Source organism: Lactuca virosa, chromosome 9 (assembly GCF_052849685.1).
Source record: "Lactuca virosa cultivar CGN04683 chromosome 9, Lactuca_virosa_CGN04683_v6, whole genome shotgun sequence".
NCBI classification, from domain to species: Eukaryota; Viridiplantae; Streptophyta; class Magnoliopsida; order Asterales; family Asteraceae; genus Lactuca; species Lactuca virosa.
Genome location: NC_136434.1, coordinates 114,257,380 through 114,281,796, shown reverse-complemented (window position 1 = coordinate 114,281,796; position 24,417 = coordinate 114,257,380). Strand labels below are relative to the sequence as shown.

Sequence of the window (24,417 nt, the reverse complement as noted above, 5' to 3'; positions counted from 1 at the left end):
GCTTTTAACCCATGGATCCTATGTAAATGAAAGGTCATGGGTATTAGGGTTTACATGGATGTAACCCTAATCCTCCATAATATATAAATGGGTCCTTGGCTCACAAAATTGGCACAAGTGTGTGAAAATAAGAGTGGGCCGATTTTAGTGTGCATACATATTCTCTCAAGTTCTTCCAAGGTGTTTTGGTGATTTGTGATTCCATTTGAGGCTTCCACACTATTGGGGCTAAGCTCTTAAAGCTTGAATACATCAAGCTACATCAAAAGGTATGTCATCTAACTAGAACTTTGTAGTATAGGTGCTTCATAATATGCTAGTTAGGATGAAACCTTGGAATAGTTAATATTTGCATGTATAATAGAGAAAACATAGATCCAAGGTTTATAGGGTTGCATGTACATCATCTAATTCATCTACCCATGTTTTACCCAACATATTTGTAGATAAAAATATATACAGTTTAAAACTTGTATAAAACATCTATTCAACAGTCACCTTAATTAAACAATCAATATAATTACACATAGCACGTATTTTAAAGAAAATACTTCATATATATGTGTAAGGTGAAAGTAACTACACACTCACTATTTAACGATAATCGGGCAGCACTTTGTTGCCTAAAACGATCGTTTCTAATAAAACCGGGAGTTTTATTGAGAAACCGGGCTCTGCGAGGGTCGGGCTTCGAAACCGAAAAAATAAATTTCCCGGGCTTCTCGGGCACTCCGGGACGTGTTCCGGGCGTTGGAAATGATCCCGGGGCATCGGGGGAAGCGAAAATGGCTAAAATATTGAAAAAGGGGTAAAAATGGGCAATTTCCCAAAATTACCCGGGAAGGCCCGCATGCCTTCTATTTATAGGCTGCGAGGTCCGAAGTCGGTTGATCAGAAGGGCGAGTCAGCGAGGCAGGTGGCAGCAGCAGCGAAGGCCACGTGCTCGGATCCAGAGGAAGACACGCGTCGGACACGGGGCGCCCTCGGATTGGACCTGCGAAGCTCGGATACGAAGCGTCACTACACACGCGTCGGATGTGCGAGGGCCGAGACTTCGGTCGAATCAGGAAGCGACACGCCTCGCCAGCTGGCCTCGGGTGACTCAGCAATTCGGACACATGGCGCGCTACGAGCGAAGGTGACGTGGCATTTCCGGGTGAAGCTCATCCATGCGAAATTTCTCGAATTTTGTGCCAAAAACTTCTAAAATTCATAACTTTCGCATACGGCTCCGTTTTTGACTTTCTTTATATGCACGCGTAGGTAAAATTACGCTCTACAACTTTCGTTTAGACTTCGTCGGCTAATTTCGACTTTAATTTTTAAATTATTATTTTTAACAGACCGGGACAGGAAATCCGTTAAAAATTCATAACTTCTTCATCCGACGTCCGTTTTCATCAGACTTTTTACCGTTGTGCTACTAATGACGAGACATTCGATTCTCGTTTAGGTTGTGTCCGCTAAAAATTACTCGATCTATAATTCGAGTTTTTAGCTGTCTACTGCTAAGCTGAAACTTCGAAAAATCATAACTTCCTCATACGAAGTCAGATTTTGGCGTTCTTTTTATCGAACTTCTCGGTTTAACGAACACTACGAGTTTCGTTTAGATCACTAAGGCTAAAAAGTAGTTTATCAAAAACTCACTTTTTACGACATTCGGCTCCGTGTCGGTTTTGTCGCGAAACTTCGACAGGTCATAACTTCTTCGTTATAACCCGGATTTCGGTATTCTTTATATATCCGTAATCCTTGTCACGCCCACTTCAAGTTTCTTAATAAATATCGGCTTTATCTAATATTTAATTTTGACGCTCATTTTTATTCTTAATTAATTAAACCCTAATAATTAAGCATAAAACACATAATTCACATAAAATTCACATAATTCCCTTTCATTTCTTCAAAATGAGTTACAAAGGTTAACCTAGACCATTATGTCAATATTAATGCCTAGCCTTGAAACACGAGCGTTACAAAGATTCTCAATCCCAAGCTCAATTCCTTGTTACAGTCACAAGTAGATGCAGGAAGTAAACATTCTGTATCTGGAATTAAAGTCGATGTCATGCTCAAAGCTCAGGAGCTTCGACTTCAACACAAGTTGGATGTTATGGATAAAAACAATGAACTTCGTGTCAAAGCTCAATCTGACACGTTCAATAATGAAATCAAGGAGCTGAGGTTGGTTGCGAAGGAACGCCATGTTCTATTCGTTAAGGATGTGAAGACTGTGAGGGAAGATGTTAATGGAAAACTTGAAGAATTGAAAGTTGATGTGGCCAAGGAGATAAATGATTTGAATACAAATTATTCTTCTCTATTTTCGAAAGTAGACATTGTTGCAGGGGCTGTGACGAAAGTGGTGGAATGGTATTAATCTCTTCTTCCCAAGTTTGATGCTAAGGCAGTTGATGATCTTAGTAGTTTTGGCAAACTTGATACCATGCTGAGTGAACTCACAGAGGTGGTTTCAAAATCTGGCTCCTCATCTCTTTTAACTCTTTAGTTCTTCACTCATAAGTTTCGTTTGTTTGAAACTGCAATCCAGAAGGAGTTAGCCCCATTGTCTCAGCTGGTAAATCTCTTACCAACAAATGCCCCACCTGTTGTCATAGGGGTGCAAGGGGGAGAAATAAGAAATGTTGGTAGAGGAGAAGGTGCTTCTGGGATAACGAATGTAGAAGTAAAAGTTGTTGGCAAAGTGTTTTCAACTCATATTCCTACAACAAAACTAATAATATTGAAGGCTGATCCAGTGATATCAACTGTCACAACTACAAGGCCAATTGCTAAAGGCATTTTAATTGGGTCAACAGGTGAAGGAAGTGTTTCGAAACCTGAACAAACTACAACAAGTCAAGGGAGAGGAAAAGGGATTGTTGTAGAGAAATCTAAGGAAGAAAGAAAAGCTGAGATAGATGCAGAAATGGAGAAACAGCGTCAGATTCAAAGTATTTTGAGGCTTCGTCAAAATGATCCTCCTTCTTTGAACAAAGTAGATCCAAGAAAGTTGCATAGTTATGAAAATATCGAAGCCAAAGTTGCTTACAATGAGATGTATGAGTTTGAGAAGAAGCCAAGGAAAATTTATGCTATCGAGAACTGTGATATGAATCAACTTGATTTTCCTATCAATGAAATGATGTTTCTCACTGCTCAGTACAAGATTGTTGATCAATTCAAGGATAAAGATGACTTTATTCATATGAAGCTGAGATTTCATGTTGTGATGGGAAAGGATCAGGAGGAGGTATGGTCACTTGTGAAGATTGTTCGAGTGATAAGTATAACAAAGGATGTGTTATTCGAGAATATGCTACAAAACTTTTGATACCATGTTGTGAGGGCAAACAATGTTGCTCTTGACTTCTCAATTACTGATTTTCCTATGATGAACTTGAATGATCTTATTCAAGTTACGAACATACTCAAAGACATGGATGCTTCGAAACTTCAGGGAACAAGTAAAGAAGTGCTACATCTGGGATTGGGCCATATCAAGCTTTTCATAGACAATTACTATGATTGTCTAGCATTGACTGATGTTGATTTAGCATTGTCAATAGGAAAAGAAATCCCAGTTCCTCAATCAGTGTTGAAGAGTCAAGTTGATTTAAAGAAGTATGTTGATGGTGAGATATGTCTGAAGCCATTTGGAGTTGTTTTCATTGGAAAGAGCAAGAAGGGAAAACAAACGAAGTTCTAATTTCAATCAAGTGATGTTGAAAGATATACAACTGCTCAATATACAAACTTAATTGTGCGTATGAATAGTTGTAAGAAGAACAATTATGCTGATAAAGTTGAGCTGAAGAAACTCATGAACTGGTATGCAGCGGTTCGAAGAAATTTGCATATAGCTGCTCAAGTTTTGATAACCTAATTTCGACACCGCTTACAAAGGGGGAGATTGTAAAGGTCGAAGTATGTTGTAAGGTGTCGAAGGTTAATGTTATTTACAAAGGCATAGTTATTTTCGAAACTGTAATGAAGTAGTCCTTTGTATTTTTTGTATGCTTTCTATTTCCAATAAATAGGGAAGGATACTTAGACTAGATAGAACTTTTGCCATATTTCTGTATGTATCTCTTTGTATCTGAAAACATAATATAAGCTGAAACAAGATTATATTTACTCTCGTTGTTCATATTTGATATCAATTCTGATCTTATTTCTTTACTCGATAAATTAAACCTCTACAGCGAGGTGTTTCGTGTCAACAGGAGCTGATAAGTCACCTGTGACTTCGAAGGTACGTTCTCTTCTTGAATCTTTTAATATTCCTTCAAGTTCTTATCTTACATTTTTATCTGATTTTGATGATACTCTCTCATATGTTAATGATATGGTGATTTATGTTAGTAGCGAAGCTGAACATTCGAAAACATTGTTGTTAGATGTTCAAAATCATTTGGAGTCTAAGAAGAGTAGAATTGATAGTCTAGAGCTACAATTGTGAAATATCACTCTAGATAGGGATTCAGTTAGAGTTGACAATATTTTGTTAGTAAAACAATGAAACATTTATTGTAATAGCGTTAAGAGATTGTATGCCAAATTAAATGAACTCCATCACTCTTCAGACATTTGCAAAGAGCAACATAGGAAATTATTACCTTTCTTAGAATATGAAAGTGAGAAAGTTGACGCTACTTCCTATGATTGCGAAAAGAAAATATATTAATTTGATAAAGTGCCTAATGATTCATATGCTTACGGAATTATTAAAACTGATGAATGCTTGAATGAAGATGATTTAGTGCATATTATTAATGAAACTCTCTCTAAAACTGAACAAATTAAAATTTTGAACATGAATGAGAATTCAACATTAGACTCTCAACAAAATTTTGTTGATCGAAGATGATTATGACAATATCAGTGAAATTGAGGAAGAGGAAATTTTTGATCGTTCTTAATTATCTGTCATTAATGTCACTTCGATAGCCGAGGGCAAAGAAATTTGTCATGATTCAATGGCTAAGGTTAACAATGATCAACCCTCTACATCGAAAGTTTATGACTATGATCAAGTTGTTTTAGAAGACTGTGATAGTGATGGTGATGAGGATGACGTTTCGACTGAAACAACTATTCCCAGAGTTGTTGTCGAATAGGTATATGAAGAAACAGAGCAGTTTGAAAAAGTGATGAAATACAAAGGTCCTCATTATCTTGAATCAAACTCAGTCGTCTATTCGTCCTTCAAATGCACAGATGCAACTGTGTTCCCAAATCAAGTGTTTGTCACTACTGGAAATGGTGACAAGGTGAATCCTGAAATCAACAAAATTGTTGAAGAAGACAACAAAGTTGTGACAAAAGAAGGTTTCTTCTCGAACCAAAGCATGGTTGAAAACACTACAAGAAAAACAGCCTTTTACGACACGTAATGCGTGTAGTAAAACGGTCAGACGATGTGCAAATGTGTGTCAAGGAAGGCCCCGTCATAACGAAAAACGACACGCTTTTGCGCGTCGTCTATTTACGACACAAATTTACGACGTGCAATTACGACACGCTTTGTGTGTCAAGGAAGGCCCTGTCATAAAGGAAGATGACACACATTTGTGTGGCGTAACCTTACGACACACATTTACGACTCGCATTGCGTATTATTAAAGCCCCTGTCAAGAAAGGCCATGTCATAAATGAAGATGACACACATTTTTGCGTATCGTAATTTTAAATGTTTAAAAAAATATTATTTATAGATTTACTAATTTTCAAATTAAATTTGTATTTAATGTCTCATAATATAAAATAAAATATCATATATACAATCCATTGCATAAAATTTAACGTCATACAAATAATCGTTCCATGGAAAGATAAAACAAATCAATAGAAGTTGTAACAAAAATTTACAAACTAATTGGATATACTACAACAAAAATACCCTTTAATGACATGCATTGCGTGTCATAAAAGCCACAGATGAGCCAGATAACGAAACTACCCCTTGAAAACTCTCTAATACTTGTGGTTGGGTGGCAACAGGCTTTTGCCCCTCTTCAGCTAGTTTTCTAAGCAGATTTGTGACTGTAGAAAGAAATTTTGTGGATAAAGACAGAATTCTTGGAAGTTGTAAGCATAAAAAAGGTAGAAGAAATAGGAAAAAGAAAGACAAGAAAACAAACAAACCTGATTTGATATATTTAGATGGAATGGAACTCCTGCAAAACAAGACAATGTGTGGTGTGAATTGTGGATTTGAGTATTAACAAGTTACTTAGAAAGACAAGAAAACAAAAAAAACTGAACAGGAGTTATGATTGTGTTTGTTGTTGGAACCTGTTTGCACGCACATAATACACAGAATGTAATTAAAAATAATCATTTACACAGCTTTGAGTACAATGTACAAATAATTACCTCTTCCCATGTGTTGGAGACCAATGGGTCCTGCATGGGGGTATTCTTGTCTTTTTCGAGAAACAAAATATTCCCACCTATAATAATAATAATCATAACACATCAACATCTTGCAAAATAAAAAGAAAACTGATATATATAGATTTCAATAGGGAAAACTCCAAGAAATAGCAATGTAATTTAGTCTTTTTAGTTTTTATCAATGTAGGCAGCACACTATATTTTTTACCCATTATAGCAACTTAGTTACATTTATTTACCATTAATAGTAAGATATAATTATGTTGGCGTTATCGGTAAACAAACTAGGTACATTGTTGTTATCGCTAAAAAATGTGAGAATAATGCTACTCGGTAAAAAAAATATATAAGTGCTTTGATATAATGGGTAAAACTTAAAGCAGTATATAAAAAAAATGTTGTTATTTCTCACTATTTTCCAAAAAATAAAAGCAGTAAGGGTGGAAACAGGAATAAGGGCATAAAGCTTCATAACAATTAACAATGATCATCTATTTCACCAAAATTAAATTAAATTACATTAATATTTTCTATATATGCAGCTTTTACCCTTGTAATAAATTGAAATTAAGTATAATTAGTGTTTCACCAAAATTAAATTAAATTAAAAATCTGCTTTAGAGTTTCCTAAAGCACACATAGAAGAAGGGTATAATTGTCATTCAGGTTATCCGTATTACCTTCATGGTGAAAATGCGATGAATCAGGTTATGATGCCACCATCATCATTAGCAAAATCAGCAATGTATCATGTTCCACATTATCATCATCAGATGCCTAGGATGACATCATATCCGTACTACCTGGTTAATCTTTGTGTACAAGCAGCAACAGCCGAGTACTACCCGGTTAATCTTTGTGTACAAGCAGCAACAGCCGAGGGAAATTTTCACCAAACCACAGGGACCATTTATGTAACTTATTATACATATTTTTTTTAAATTAAGAAGTGTTGGTGTACCCTAGAAAGCACTTTGCCTAGATGTTCAGAGCCCATTCTGTTAGCAAGATGTGAGTATTCAAGGGAATTAAATAAGTATTCACGTTCTTCCCTTCGAGCAACAATCATGTTAATATTTTTATTAATATCAGCTTGAGATCGATTCACAACACCAATCCATGGAAACTTAAGCCTATGCATGACCTCACCATGTTTTCAATATCTTGCACAATGCTATCAGATTGCCCCTCTACATATATCATATAGGTGAAAATAGATTACATAAATCACTAATCAAAGACAGAAGTTAACCAGAATTGCAAAATATTATAAATGGTGTAATTGTGTAAACTTACCAACAGGTATTTTTGTCAAACCAGGAAGATCAATGAGGGTCAAGTTCATAAATATAAAAGATCAGAAATTCAGACATAATAGATTGATTAGTAACTTATTATGTTTTCTAACATTTGATGTTCATGAAACATCTTTTGTTTATAATTATATCTTACCATTTCGAGAATAGATACTAAGATATATAAGAACAGATGAAATATGTTTGGTACGACTTGTCATCCATCTGAGGCCGACAACAATGTGTCGTCCATCTGAGGCCGACTAGACAATTGTAAAAGGGCCACTATGACCATTGTTTCATAAAAGTTCAAACGGGGTCACCTATTAGAAGCTTTATTTTTATCTACATCTATAAACCTACCAAAAAGATGAAAACCCACCAACCATTACAACAAAATAGCACCAGGGAACGAAATTTGTCTAATTTACCATATTGTTTCATAGCCAAGGCAACATAACAATATACTCCAAAGATTACCTTTCATAGCCAAGGCCTTAAAGAATAAGTGCCATGAACTCCCAAAACTTGATTGACTCCTTGTTAGTTATAAAATAGGCCTGAAATCAACATGAATAGATAGCTTTTTAGGTATGAAATTGTTCAAATCTACAAACTATACATGTGTTTTTTATCATGATTACTATAATTACCTGTGTCGAATGTGGAGAAAGTGAATATTTATTGGTAAAAGAAAATCCAAAGTTGTAGAACTAAATTAAGTATTACCTCGCCTGCAGCTCTCTTTGATACAGTACCTCCTGATGCAATAGTTCTTTCAGCACATATGTGTGCATGTGCCACATTTTCAACATAAGTGAATTCATAAATGTTCATTCCATCCCTGATCATAAACTGGTAGTTCATAATTCATAAATTAAGGATGTTTATATGTATTCCTGTAAGACCAAGTCATTTGTAGATAACAAGAAAATTGTAACATATTGTGCATAAAATCAAGAAGACAACCCATGTGCATAGGATCAAGTTGATATAAAAATGAAAAAGAAACAATGCCAAGGGTTAGGACGAATACAACATGTCAAATGTAATCTATTACCTTTGATTTTCCTGTTCATGCTGCGACAACTAATGATGGAACAAACCACTTGGGTTGTGGTGACTTGGTAAGACATGTGGAAGATATGGTGGATAACCTATTGACCCATGTTCAAATCCTGGCACTACTCAGCCCTTGTGGCCATGGAGGTTCGCCTGCAGTGACTCCAGGGCATGAGGCAAAGCCTCATGTTTGCAGCGGGGGATTAGTCGGTGCGCAAAAGCTGGCCCGGAAACCCTCGTTAGGGAAGTTCCCTTTCCAAAAAAAACTAATGATGGAACAAGCAACTTATCACCAGGACCAAAAATACTGCTAGGTCGAATACAGCATGTCAAAAGTCCATTTATGCCATTTGCCTTGATAACTAATGCTTCTCCTTCAACTTTAGTTGAAGAATATGAATCATTGTGCTGAAACATGAAAATGTACCTCATTCTAAAGCTAAACAAACATTAACACCCTCATTGTCAATTTAAATAAAAGCTTATGATTTTTCTTCTGGCATATAGTATATTGATGGAAAGAATACCTTAGCAGGATATGGCATTGTTTTAACCCCATCAAATATTACATATATCCCATCAAACACCACACTAGGAGAACTAGTATAGATAAGCCTTTTCAGATTTAAAACACTACAAGCATCAATTATGTTCTTTATGCCTGTAGATCATCAAACAACAAGAAGTCATTAAAAAGTAAAATGTATATATAACTCATACATATAAATATTAAAAGTGATTTACCATGAACATTGACTGGATAATACAGCTGGTGGTTATTGATTGATAAATATGGAACATCCATATGAAAAACAACTTCAACCCCTTGACAAGCTGAAAAGTGGTGACAAAAGTATAACAAATAGCACCAACCATTACAAACCTCATGTTGTTTCAATTATTTTTATCCTTGATACAGACGACACATCCCAATGAGTCACCAAGTCCAGTGAACTTCCCTGGATTTTTGGGATATGTTATAATCAAGTATTTAAGAGTGATGCATGGATTTTGAGTTAGGGTTCAAGATAATAGAAAGCACAAACCAACCTTTGTCAACTTCCCGCCAAGTCCAGTGAACTTCCCTGGATTTTTGAGGTACTCTACCACTTCCTCAAGCTCTTGTTTGGCGTCATTACAACCTTTTACATCCTTAAAGGTTTTCACATTCTGCACAAAATCAATTCACAACACAGAGCTTACAGACTTGTTCCGTTTTTACTTAATAAAGAAAGTCAGGCAATTGAAGCTTTCCGGATTAAGACCTGTGAATCAGAAAAGAATGGAAGATGAAGTTTTACTTTCTCGGGTGCTATTTCTTTATTTGATTCCTTTGGGTTGTAGGAAGAACTTGACCCAACATCGAAATACCTTTCTTTTTGATAATTTCTTTGACGATGAATATTGTTTAGGGCTATCATTAGCACCGTCTTCTCTGCTACCACTCTGTAATAAACAAAGCGCCTTTGAAGGCCCTTCAACATCTTGCACTGCCCTTACTTCCTTCAGTGACAATTTCGAACACGAAGGGGAAAGGCAGTGAGTCGCCAAAGAGAAACCCTAAATCACATATCTTTATAATTGTACGCGAGTGATGGGCCTATGTACACGTGAAGACACTGGTGAGGGATGGAGAAGGTGGCAGGTCGGAAATTAGGGCTTTTTAGAGAGACGTATTGAATCACATCCTAGGATTCGTCCACATATTTGGAATTATGTTTCACCCCATTGAGTCGTCTTCTTCTTTGTAAGACCCCAAACAATTAAATGAAACCAACCCATCGTTGCCATCTTCCTTCCTTGAAGCCACCGTCATGGCATCTTCCTTCTTTGGAGCCACCGTCGCCGCCAGAGCAATGGAGAAATGGAGATAGATGTGTGAAAAAAAAAGCCCTAGTCTCACTTTTGTGTCCAGGGATTCATGTATGTGCATTTTGTTAAAAAAAATATAAAACGACGTGTGTACACGACACGCATATTATGATGGGTGCCCTCCGTGTTTATAATTTCTTTTTGTTGGACGCTAATTTTAGGGCACGCACAAATGCGTGTCCTCTATCCTTCAAATATAGAAAGCCGACATTATTTTTAGGACACACAAAAAATGCGTATCGTAAATCAGTGTGTGTCATCTTTTGCGTGTCATTAAAGGGTTGTTTTCTAGTAGTTAAATAGTCTAAATAAGAACTCAACAACCTTTCAAAGACAAAAACCGAAACGAGTTTGGGAAGTAAAATCTGAAAAATCAAAAGTGGATAATCAAACAAAAGAATCTATTTCGAAAACTCAAAAGACAAAATCACAAATTTTCAATGAAAATATTCAAAAAGTTGCGAAAGAAGAAGGTGTTTCGATTTCAAAAGCTCGAAACAAAGTCTATTGGAAAAATGTCAAGGATTTTCAAAAACAAAAAGTTTTTAAGCAAAAATCAACTGAACAAGTTAAAAAAATTTCTAAAAAGAAGACATTTGTTCAAAAAAAGTCAACTCAAATGCAAAATGATTTTCCAAAAGGTTAATCTAATGTTCAAAAACAAGTTCGAACTCCAACTGTTCAAAAACAAGGAAATGAAACTTTTGCTCAAAACCAATGTCAAAGGAATTTTGGTCCACATCGTCAAAATGAAAGGTTTTCTAAAAACAAAATTCAAAGAAATGTTGTTCGAAGTAATGGACAAATAAATTTCAATCAAGCTCAATGTCAAAGAAGTTTTCAACATGAACAAAAGGTTTTTATTCGAACAACTGTTGGTTATAATAATCAATATCAAAATCGGTTTCAAAGTTCTCCAAAACAGTCTTTTCCAAAACGAAATTTTGAAAAATTGGAAGTAAAAGGGAAGAAACATGAACCGTTTAAGCCCACAAAACCTCACTTTCCAAATCCTGAGTCAAAGCAGAAAGTCAAAGCTTCTTTTGTGAAAGGGATAAATGATTTGGAGAATATCAACCATTGGCTCGAAGGCAAGGGGAAGCAATACCAATCAGGAAAGTATTCTGAAGAGCAAATTAAGTATGCTTACGAAAGCTACTTGAACGAGTCACAGAATGGTAGTTCATCATCACTGGAGTCGAATCCATCAGTGAAAAGGTGGAAAGAAATTCCCAAGACAAGGGTTGAAGGACAACAAACTGTAGATGATAAAGGGAAAGTCAGTGTTGAACCTAAACCAATTAATGATTACATTTCGATGCCCAAAACTATCAAAATTGACTTAAAGTCAAAGGTTCGAAATTGGGTACTAGGTTCATATTTTCACAATGCATTCCAAACTAATATCCAAAGACCCAAAAAGCCTTGGGGACCTAAATTCTTCTGAATGATCGCAGGTATTGTGTGACGAGCAATACGATGAGCATTGCTATATAGATAGTGGTTGCTCTCGTCACATTACTAGAAGAAAGGAGAATCTGCGAGACTATCGAAGTTTGGATAATGTTGGAGTCGTGAAGTTTGGTAAAAATCAAAATTGAAAAGTGAAAGGTTATGGAAAGGTAACAAACATGAAGTTTACTGTGAACAGAGTGGCATATGTCGAAGGCTTACAACACAACTTGATAGGTGTTTCACAACTTGTTGTGGGCACTGGCAATCAAGTAGTCTTCAATGAAGAAGGAAGTGTCATCTCTAACAAAGAAACGAAGGAAGTTTTTCTTAAGTCGAAATGGAAAGGTGACATGTTCACACTCGACATGAAGCCTATTATTGGTGTTCCCTCTATATGATTACTTTTGAAAGCTTCATCAGATCTAAGCCGGTTGTGGCATCAACGACTCTCTCATTTGAATTTCAAGAATCTCAACAAGATGGTTATACATGATCTTGTTTGTGGCTTACCTATATTAAAATTTGATAACGATCGTTATGTGCAGCTTGTGAACAGGGAAAGAAACATTGTCAAGGTCATCCCATTGTCATCGACTCAAAGATCATCGAACCTCTGGAACTTCTTCACATTGACCTTTGTGGACCTTCGACCGCTGAGACTCTCAATAAGAAGAAGTACATATTGGTCATTGTTGATGACTTTTCAAACTTGGGTTTTCTTTCTTCGTCAGAAGTCTGAAACTGCTCAAGTGATGATAGATTTCATCAAGAACATCGAATTAAGTCTAAGGAAGAAACTTAGAAGAATCAAAAGTGATGATGGTTTAGAATTCAAGAATCACATTCTTGATTTATTCTTGGCTGAATTAGGGATTTCGCATAACTTTTCATCTCCTTACACACCGCAACAAAATGGTGTTGTCGAACGGAAGAATAGATCTCTATGTGAAGCTGCAAGAACAATGTTGACATATGTGAATCTGCCTCAATATCTCTAGGCAGAAACAATTTCTACAGCGTGCTTCACACAAAATCATTCTTTCATCCATCTTCGTTTTAATATCACCCTTTATAAGATCATTAACAATCGAAAGCCTAATGTTAAATTCTTTCATGTTTTTGGATGCAGGTGCTTTATTATGAATCTTAAAGATAATCTTTCTAAATTTCAGTCAAAAGCTGATGAAGGAATTTTCTTGGGATACTCACATAACTCTGATGCATATCGGGTGTTGAATAAGCAAACAAGAAAGATTGAGGAAACATTCAATCTTACTTTCGATGACTATCACGTCAAAAGTGATGAACAGACTTTCACAAAAAATCCAATTCTTTCTTAAACGAATGTTGAGTCAGAAATTGTGAATTTTTTTGACATTGACTATAATTTGATTTTTGGTATTCCTGACAGAGCTATAGATGTTGAAATCCATGCTGATGATAATCGAATTCCTAAAGTATCGAAGCATTCTAATGATTCGATTGTTACTAGGGAAGAAGAGGATTCTCAGTCTACCTCAAATACACAAGTGCATGTCGAATGTCTACCTGGTTCGCAGGGTGATCAAGTGGAGAGGGAGCACTTGAGTTCGATGTCACAAGATCATATTCATGATTCTACTGTTGAGGGGGAGCATGATCAAAGTACACATCAGTTCGAGGGGGAGCATGGACAAAACAATGATGATGTTGAGGGGGAGCATCTTAATTCGAATCCATTAGTCTATGGGGAGCTAAATGGATCAATAGCTAATGTTAACACTGATCAAACTGACAATTTTCATGATGTTTCTGATAATGTGTCGAATGCAGGTGAAGGTTCTGAATCGGATGAGATATTCAAATATGCACCTTTGGATTTTGATCATGCATATCCACCGATGGATAAATGGTCACGAATCCATCCAAAAGAACAGGTTCTTGGTGATCCTCAGGCCGGAGTTATGACGCGTGCACAAATTCGAGCTAAGAATGATATACTGAATGTTCACCAGGAATATTGTATGTTTAATGTGTTTATTTCGAAACTTGAACCCAAAACATTAAAGGTTGCATTAGAACACTCGAACTGGGTTGTTGCAACGCAATCTGAACTGGCAGAATTTGAAAGTAACAAAGTTTGGAGGTTAATTCCTAAACCAGACAATGTTTCGTTAATTGGGTTAAAATGGATATTTAAAAATAAGACTGATAAAGAAGGTAATGTGATTCGCAATAAGGCAAGATTAGTTGTTAAATGTTATTCTCAAAAAGAAGGAATAGATTATGAGGAAACCTTTGCCCCTGTCTCAAGACTCGAGGTTGTTCGCATCTTTCTTACTTATGTAGCACACAAAGACTTTGATGTGTATCAAATGGACGTCAAATGTGTCTTCCTGAATGGTGAGTTAGAGGAAACGGTCTATGTCGAACAACCACCAGGTTTCGTCAACGATAAGTATATTGATTATTGTTATGTTCTCGATAAGGCAGTTTATGGGTTGAAACAAGCACCTCGTGCCTGGTATGCAACCTTAACCAATTTTTTGAAAGTTGCTAAATTTAAACAAGCATCAGTTGATCCCACATTATTTCGAAAGAAAGTTGGGAATCACCTTATGCTTGTTCAAATTTATGTCGATGATATAATTTTTGGTTCCCACGTTATTTCGAAAGAAAGTTGGGAATCACCTGATGCTTGTTCAAATTTATGTCGATGATATAATTTTTGGTTCAACTGACCCTTTATTGTTGAAGGAATTTGAAGAGTTCATGAAAAGTAAGTTTGAAATGAGCATGATGGCGAAAATAAATAATTTTCTAGGTTTACATATTCGTCAGATCAGGGAAGACATTTTCATAAATCAAGTAGAATATATACACAACCTGCTAGAAAGATATGGTATGACAAATAACACAAAATTGAAAGTACCAATGGTTGTTGGAAAACGCTTGAATCCTTCGTTGGACAAGCAAGTTGTGGACCTTACTACATATCGAAGCATGATAGGTTCGCTTTTATACTTAATTGCGAGTAGACCTGATATCATGTTTGTTGTATGTAATTGTGTCAGGTATCAATCGAACCCAAGAGAACCCCATCTTACTATTGTGAAGAACATCTTTCGCTATCTTAAGGGAACATTATCATTGGGACTTTGGTATCCTTCGCATACAGGATTCTCTTTTCAAGCCTTTTCAGACGCAGACCTTAGTGGATGTCAACTGGATCGCAAAATCACAACAGGTGGATGTCAGTTGCTAGATGGAAAGCTTGTAAGCTGGCAATCAAAGAAAAAACATGTGTTTCGATTTCCACAGTCGAAGCAGAGTATGTTGCTACTGCAGCTTGCACTTCTCAAGTCATCTGGATTCAAAGCCAACTTCGTGATTATGCAATCAATATGAAGAAGATCCCTTTATATTGTGACTCACAAAGTGTCATTCGCAATATGCCATAATCCGGTCCAACATTCAAAGACAAAACACATAGCTCTTTGCTATCATTTTATCAAGGATCATGTCGAAGATGGTAACATAGAGGTTCATTTTGTCAAAATGACGGATCAACTTGAAGACATATTCACAAAACCTTTGGATGAGAAATCATTTTTAAGGATCTTGAATGGTTTAGGAACGATTGAATCAAGCTCTGTTCCTGGTTCGTCTTTGTGATCAAAAAGACGTTGAATTACTGATGAAGTGTTCAAAGGTTATGGTTCACGGTTCAGCGTTCGCATACCTTCTCTTTCGACATTCCTCTTAATGGTTCAGATCACACTTCGCTTTATCGGGAGAAAAGTTGTTCGATGTACACTGTCTCTTGAAGTTGTTACTTCTTAGAAGTAGACAACAATTTTTTCACATTTCCAAGGAGAATGCATGATGCTGTAGGATTAACCATATAGTTACTTGATTCCAAATGTATCTCACCCAACTTGTAACACCCATAAAAATCAAGTCAAATTTAAACTTTTAAAATCGTTTCAAAACCATTAATCATTACAAAACTTGTTTTCAAAATGTATAATATCAGAGTATGCCATAAACATAAACATAAATATGAGGAGTTGTACGATCACGCCTTTGCCTTGCCGCGATCCCCTGATGTACTTGAATCAATAAACTGAAACTGTAAGCACGAGGCTTAGTGAGTTCCCCAAAATACCGATACACTGCAAATAACACATATACAAATAACACCATGTACTGGGTCCACAGCTTTACAGTCTGGATTACCCCTGGGCCCACAGTGTGAGTCAGGATTGCCTTCCAGGCCCACAACTCACATCTAGATTGCCACCAAGCCCACAGTACGAGTCTGGTATGCCCCACCTGGCCCTCAGCTCGTATCTGGAATGCTTCCGAGCCCACAGTACGAGTCTGGCATGCCCCACTTGGCCCTCAGCTCATATCTGGAATGCTCCCGGGTTTGTTGGTTACCGCACGGAGCAGCATCACCTCAACCCACCCCACGTAACATGTCGACATATAACACAACAAATGCACATACAAGTAATCACATAATAATCCAGGTAGTTCTATAGATCTACCTAACTGGCATAGCAACTAGCATGCAACACTAACTCATACTCAAGATACTACCAACTGCTAGGATATCATATCCAATGGGCCGGCCTTGGTGCCTTAGACCCCTTAGTATAGTGAGGTAGCTCACCTCGCAAGTAGTGCTGAAGTACCGAAAACCTCTGATCGTTGTCTCACCTGAAATCCCGAACTATCACATAATAAATACCAAGTCAATACAACACATAACAGTCTTGACTAAGGTCCATACAATCCATCATGTCCATTCTCTTTATTGGGCCAAAGCCCAATGCCAAGTCCATAACTTTGAAAGTCCTTATGCAAAGCCCATTATTGGCCCAATCTACCAAATTGGGTCCAACTCCCTAATTGGGCCTAATTCCAAAATCCATTATCCAAAGCTTGGCCCAAAACATCACATTTATAAAGTCCATCAAGGCCCAAATCCAAATAGTCCATAAACAGCCCAAAATCTGAAGCCCAAATGTCAAAAGCCCAACAGAGGACGTACGCGGGGCGTACTTATCTGGTACGCTAGGCGTACTACTTCTAGTGTTGACCACCATCGGGGTGGTTGACCCAGTACGCTGGGCGTACTGGATTTACGTTGGGCGTACGTAGCGTTTTGCCAAAATCTTAATAAGTGCTTAATGGCTTAAGCACTTAAGCCCAAACTTCAGATCCAGTGACCAAATGTGTCTAGGCCCCATAAAGTCACGAACTTTATCACTTTGGACGTCCATAAAGTTCTTAATAGTTGGTCTTAATCCATTAAGACCTTCCTACTCCATGCATGGGACATCTTAAGCCATTGAGACCTCATTTTTATCACTCAAAACTCCTTCAAGAGTCTAGAAGGACAGTTCATTTCGTCCAAATCACATCATGCACCATCTTGGGACTTTTTGGGATAACAAATGGTTCTTTAAAGCAAAATGGCTAGATCTATACATATATGCATAAATTTTGAAGTTTTTTACCTTCTGGAGCTTCTAGGGCACAAACCAACTTCAGATCTACAAGCTTGATCTTCTTCTCCAACTCCTTGATGCAACACCTTCTCCTTAAAACACTCAAGAAACACTCAGTAAGCTCACACACTCAAGAAAATGGCTAGGGTTTGGGGAAAACGACTTTAAGCAGCGGAGGTTGGGTTAAGGGAGAGTTTGGTGTTCATAATGTTGCTTATATAGTCTCCAAACCCTAAATATTAGGGTTTCATCCTGATATAAGTACGCCCAGCGTACACAAGTGTACGCCCAGCGTACTAAGGCGGACCTTAGTACGTTTAGCGTACTCTTATGTACGCTCAGCGTACTCCTTCTTGACCCAAGGTTGCAACCTTGGCCCTTATACTTAGTTTGGCTCTACACTTCCAACCCCAAGGTCTACAAATGACAAAGTAATGATAGAAGAGGGTTTGGAAATACCTGCAAAAATCTCGGGATGTTACAATCCTTAACCACCATGGGTTGCTTATTTATAGATTTATTATGATTCTCAAACACGACATATCATAAGATTTACGCACCCCTTCATTTCCATTTGGACCATCATTAGTACATACATTCGACTTAAATCTTCCACACAACATGCATGACATTGCTCATTTCATTCAAATCCAACTAACAAAGTGTAAAGCTTATAATTACCAATCAAGGATTGAGCATAAGTAAGGATGTCCGCATTTTCCATTGGTGGACGTTGTATAAAGCCAAAAAGTTTCCTAACTTCTACCTCTTTCAAGCAACGAAGACATTTGCAACTGTTTCATGTGTAGTACAGACATCCCACAATTCTAAGTACCCATGGACAATAGAAAACTAGTGACAAAAAAATGTTGAGTTGGTTTCCTTGAAAATATATTGTCGTATCTATGCATAATTTTGAGTTGTGTTTAAAGAACCCCTAATACGAGATTTATTAAATATCATTTATAATTTTAATACAAAAGAATGAGAATACAAAATAAGAAATATAAAATACTGAAAACTCACAAGATCAACTAAGATGATAAATGAAATAAAATTTGAGAACCCATGTTTTACGGAGAATACACAATACACGGGTAGAAAGTGTATTTTGAAGCGTGTTTAAACCAATAAACTTACCCCCCACCCATTTATAGAGGTAACATGTTAAAAAATGGTACGGATCATGTTCAAGAAACAAAGGTTGAGGAGTTACTAATGGCCTCACAAAACTTGAGTTAGGCAGAACCAAATAAAAAATTGATGCATGCAATTTTTTTGACTATGATGTGGTTAATTTGGCGAAACATGAATGATCGAGTTCTTAACAACAAACACACTTCGATTTCATCGGTGATTGATGAAATTAATGCAGATTCTTTCTTTTGGTTCAAAATAGGGGAAAACATTTTTATGAATTGGAGTTGTTGGGGTGTTTTCTTGTAATTTTCAGAACGGAAGTTTTTTTTGCTTTTGGTTCTTGGTTACTAACAAAGGGTGACAAATCTTCCAATAGGGGTGGGGTGGATCAAATTTCTCATAAATAGTTTGGCGTTACTTTAGTGTTAGCTGCTTTGAAGCCCTTTATAAATCGTTTGTTTGGTGTGTCTGTGTGTTTTTTTCGTTCAAAGGTAGAAAAGAATCAGGTGTTATGTGGCTGCAAAATTTTGACTTTCTTTGAGTAGTATTTTTTTGGTCCTATATGCTTTTTAAAATGTAAAATGTATACAAGCTATTCCATTATTAGAAAAAAATATAGGCTAAAAGTCTGCAGTCTAAAAAAAAGTACTACTTGTTTTTTAAATTTTACAAAATTTTACAACTACATAAATGATATTATATATTGATCATAGATAATATTATACAAATAAACCGGTTGATGGACGCAACTATGGTGGTAAAGATTCAAATCTCCTAGTGTTGTTTTAAGGTTATGAATGTTGGTTTTGGCCTTTTGGGAGCTCTTTGAAGTTTATTACACTTAAAAGGTTCATGGTGGGCTGAATTTGTTGAATGAAATCTCACTGTTTTGGTGCTCCCCCTCTTGGGCTTTTGTTGCTATCTCACCATTTTAAGACTTTAAGTGCTACTTTTCATTGAAATAAGATTTTAATGTATGTTTTTTTCTCTTCCCTTTTTGCTTTATTTGTAAGTTAAGACGTTTATTTTTTGTATCATATCGAGTAGGGAAGCTTCCCGCTGTTGTTCCCACAAGTAAAAGACAAAATAATGGTTCTGGGACAAAAAAACTGTTTCTAAGCCTGATAAACCGATCCTATGTAAAAGGAAAATTGATTCAGAATGATAACCAATTATTGATTTTTTCGCATTTTGTCTTTTTTTTTTGTAACGTAATATACATCGAACTTATTGATTGTGTTCATCATAACTCTTTTGACCATTTATCATAAGTGATAACCCTTTTGACCATCGAACTATTGAACAACTGTTGATTTTGATTGATCAAAAAGGTTATGGTGAACACAAACAACAAATTCAATGATATATTACGTACAAAAAAAATTACCAAACGTAAACAAAATAAACAGTTAATTATCCTCCCGAATTATTTTCCCAAGTGAAAACCCGGTTAATGTATTTGTAATGCACGGTTGGGGTACAAGTTTTTAATGCAGGAGATTAGTTGTATAGGGCACAAAGCAAAGCCAGCTGGATTCATGATAAGAAAGGTGCGTCAAGCGTGTGAAAGAGAGAAAGTGGGAAGAAGAAAATGGGGCCAGGGAAGGATGACATCTTTGACTTTTTTAGATGCAACTTGCAAGCAATACGCGTTTTGCTTTTGTTTTTTCTTTTCCTTATCTTATCATGATTTACAATTACAATCTCATTTTACTTATTATGTTTACGTCTTAAGTTTTTATCATCGAAATCGAAACAAAAGGGAACACATAGCAAAATCACGTAATTTTGAAAAATATTATAACTTCATTGGTCAAATTTCAAAAAAAATCATTATGATTTTTTATTTCCTTTGTCATCGTTTTTATTTTATGATTTAACTATTCGTATTTTTTTAAAATAATAATTAATATAAGTGTTTTCATGTGTGCACAATGTTGAATGTAATACTCCGTTCACGAGTAAGACTGGACTGTATGGTATCGATGACACCACATTCCATCTAGACTTCACATAAATACCTTCAATGACATCGTCTCCATCATGGTGTGGTGTTGATGGTAAGAAGAAGAGAGCGAGAAAAGAAGGATTGGCCGTTCTCGCATGTCTATGAACTTTGTGTATAGTGTCTGGCAATTGAGGTCACATCAGATATCGCTGACAGCCACCTAACTCATACTGTTTAGTTTAAGGATAAACAAATAAACAGTACGGTGTTGATGGTATAAAAGACACCTAGGCTCTACATAAATCAAATTGATCCATGCCAATTGGATGCCCTGATAATGGAGAGAGATAGAGAGAGAGAGAGAGAGAGAGAATTTGTCTCCGAACATTTTCACGTGCAAATATTTATCGGTCAACAATGTGTATGAATTTTGTGGCTAGTTGGAGTGGTGTGACAATAGAGGTCTCATCAAATACCACCCACAACCACCTCATCAACACTATTTAGTCTAATAGATGTTTTTTTGGGAAAATACCGGCAATAGTAAAAAAAAATGGGGGTATTTTCAAAATTTAGACATGAAAATGGACATTTCCAGGTATCTACTATAGCTCCGCGGAATGACAAAAAAAAAACTCAATATCCATTCCACGGAGCTACCTCCGAGGAATGGATCTTCAGATTTTTATTTTTTTTCACATCGGTTTTTCGGGGTTTATATTAATTCCCCAACTAATTATTTTCAAGAAAAGATTATGATAGTATGATAATCTTTTTTTGAAAATAATTAGTTGGGAAATGAATATAAACCCCGAAGAATCGATGTGAAAAAAAAAAAATTCTGAAGATCCATTCCTCGTAGCTACCTCCGCGGAATGAGTTCATTCATCGGAGGTAGCTCTGCGGAATGGATCTTGAGTTTTTTTTTTAATACACTTATTTATTTACGATTTTGTCATTCCGCGGAGCTACAGTAGATTTCGCGTAGCTACCTCCGCGGAATCCATATCTATACCCGGAAATCCAATTTTTTGTGTCTATATTTTGAAAATACCCCCCATTTTTTTACTATTGCCGGTATTTTCCCATGTTTTTTTGTTAGCAAAACTTTTAACTTTGTTTAAATACACATGTAATAGATAAAGTTTTGATTATATACGGTAAGTACAATGCTTTCATGAAAGCCAAAATTTAAAGCAGATTTGTTACAACTAAACGTATCAACTATAATTAGCTTTTGATGTTTTCTTAAGGCTGGAGGGAGTGGTGTCACTGAAACCGCACTCCCTCCCCCGCCACATAAGCGCCACGTCATTTTTTAATTTTTACCACACAAGTGTGGCTTCTTGTCACACCAAGGGGGTGGTGCCACACTTTTATTTTCTTTTATTTTTTTTTTTGTTAACTATTTTAATTTAATAAAACTTATTTTTTTAATAAAAAAAACATAATTTTAAAAAGATAATATTTCATTAATTAAAAATACAAATACCATACATTACTTAACTTAAAATACGGAAGCATACCGTCGTAGTGGTAAAACGGAGGTGAGGAAATCGGTTGATCAAATGAGGGTATTGGGGTGTTTGTGTTTCTGACTGGTGTTTTTTCTTTGCTAGGCCTTTTGGAAGAAGACATTTTTTCAAAAAAAATTGGATGAAAAGATTGTGTAAATATTTGTTTAAAGTTGGAGTGAAGGTGGTGAAATAGTTTAAATGGTAATATATATATATATATATATATATATATATATATATATATATATATATATATATAGATGGAGTAATGGTTAAAAAAAAACTAAATTACACGAATCTTCAACGGTCAAACATAGGGAAAAGGAACAACCAATCAGGCTTCGCGGTCTTGTATGGCCGCACTGCGGTCTTGGCCGCACAAAACCGTGCCCTGGGGGCGGTGTTCGCGGTCCACGTGTCAGCATTGCGGTTCCAAACCGCACCCACACCGTTTAGTCTAACTGCATTGGTTTTTAAAAGCTAAAGACATATAATGATTATGATGGGTGATCAATTAAGCAATGATATGGAAAATCAGCTCCAAAAATATTTGATACATATAAAACCTATATCGTATTCGGAAATAATTTTAAGTGAACATTTATTATGATAATGGATCTGTTATGGAATGATTGAGTAGCAAATAATTTTCGAATCAACTTAAACTAATAATAGAAGTTTTTAATAACCCATGTTCAATAACTTATAAAAAGCTTATAATATAATTAATTACAACCAATATGGAATTTAAATTCGTCAACTTTACCATTTGAGTTTCTTATCATCAAATACATTACAAAAACCATAATCATAATCTTTGGGAGATGCATCGGTATAACCGACGACTCCACAAGTTCTTGAGGGAAATCGGTCTAATGCCATTTTATTTCCAACTAAACTAAAATTGTGATTAAAATTATAAGTAGTTTATTACCTAAAAAGTTACAGACATATAGTTTTAAACTAAAACTGTGATTCAAATTATAAGTAGTTTATTACCTAAAAGTTATAGACATACATTTCTAGGCTTTTAGCCTTGTCAATATGTTTGGAGCATTTGACTTCAATCAAATACACATATACAAGGTTATCCATCCAATGTATTAATAACTAGGTGTAAGACTCATTTATTATATGGGTTCATTTAAAAAAATTAAATACAAATATTCTAAAATTTGAAAAAGTTTAAATTTATAAGAAAAATTAGAAAAATATTGAATTATTAAAATTAAAGTGTTTTTTCTTGTAAATTAAAAAAAAAATAATTTAGATAAATAAACAAAGAAAACTAATGAAGTTTTAATTTAGAAATGTTGAAATTAGAAGAAAAGTCAATTATTGCAATTATTACATTTAATATTATGTGGATTTAATAAAATGAAAAAAAACCACAAAATGCCATGTGGAGAAAATTTAATTGAAATTAACCACAAAATGACATGTGGCCAAATCAATGTAAGTGTGACATGTGGCAAAAAAAATTTCATTTATTAGAGAAGATTAAGACTACCCAGTATGGGTCATAAAAACGTCGTTATCGGCTGAGGTGGCACACAAAAACGGTGTTATAACGCCAGAAACACCATCTCCACCTCACGTTACGGCATCCAATGTTATAAAGCCAACGAATTGCAACGTCATTTCCAACCAATCAATGACTTTTTCTTTTTCTACTTTTCTTCACCTCAACGGGGTTGAGTAAATGGAACATCACTACCAACAAAAGTGGTGGAGATTAAGAAAACTTTTGGTGCTTACGTGGCCTCACCACCCCATTGACCATACCCATCACCCTAACATATAACAAAAATAAGTATATTATTTTTTAAAATAGAAACTTAATGTCAATATTTTACCTAAACTTAAAAAAAATGGTCATGATTTTATTGGTTTCAACTTCTTTAAAAAGATTTAGGTGTCGTTTGTTTTTTCGAAACGAAAATGTCTGAAGTCTGCGGACCATCTCTGCAATCCTGTGTATTAGAAGATGGGGATCAAACGGCTGCAACATGTAATAAAAATTTTGTTTGTTTTTTAACCTCTGCAGACTGTTGTAATAAATTAAAGTAAGGTGTGAAGATATCTGAAACAGGGGGTCAAGTGTTGCGACACGCAACACACGCGGATCAGTTTTTAAGTCAGAAGTCTTCTGAAAAACAAACAGTTGCAAAGGGTCAAATGTTGCGCGGCGCAGCAATAAATGGTTAGAAGTGGTTTTTTAGAAAAAA

The 24,417-nt window shown here is 35.7% G+C and overlaps 1 pseudogene; it reads right to left on the bottom strand.

The window, feature by feature from the left end:
- Positions 1-8,137: 8,137 nt before the first annotated feature.
- LOC145139681 (3beta-hydroxysteroid-dehydrogenase/decarboxylase-like) lies at positions 8,138-10,692 on the bottom strand (annotated as a pseudogene).
- Positions 10,693-24,417: the final 13,725 nt, after the last annotated feature.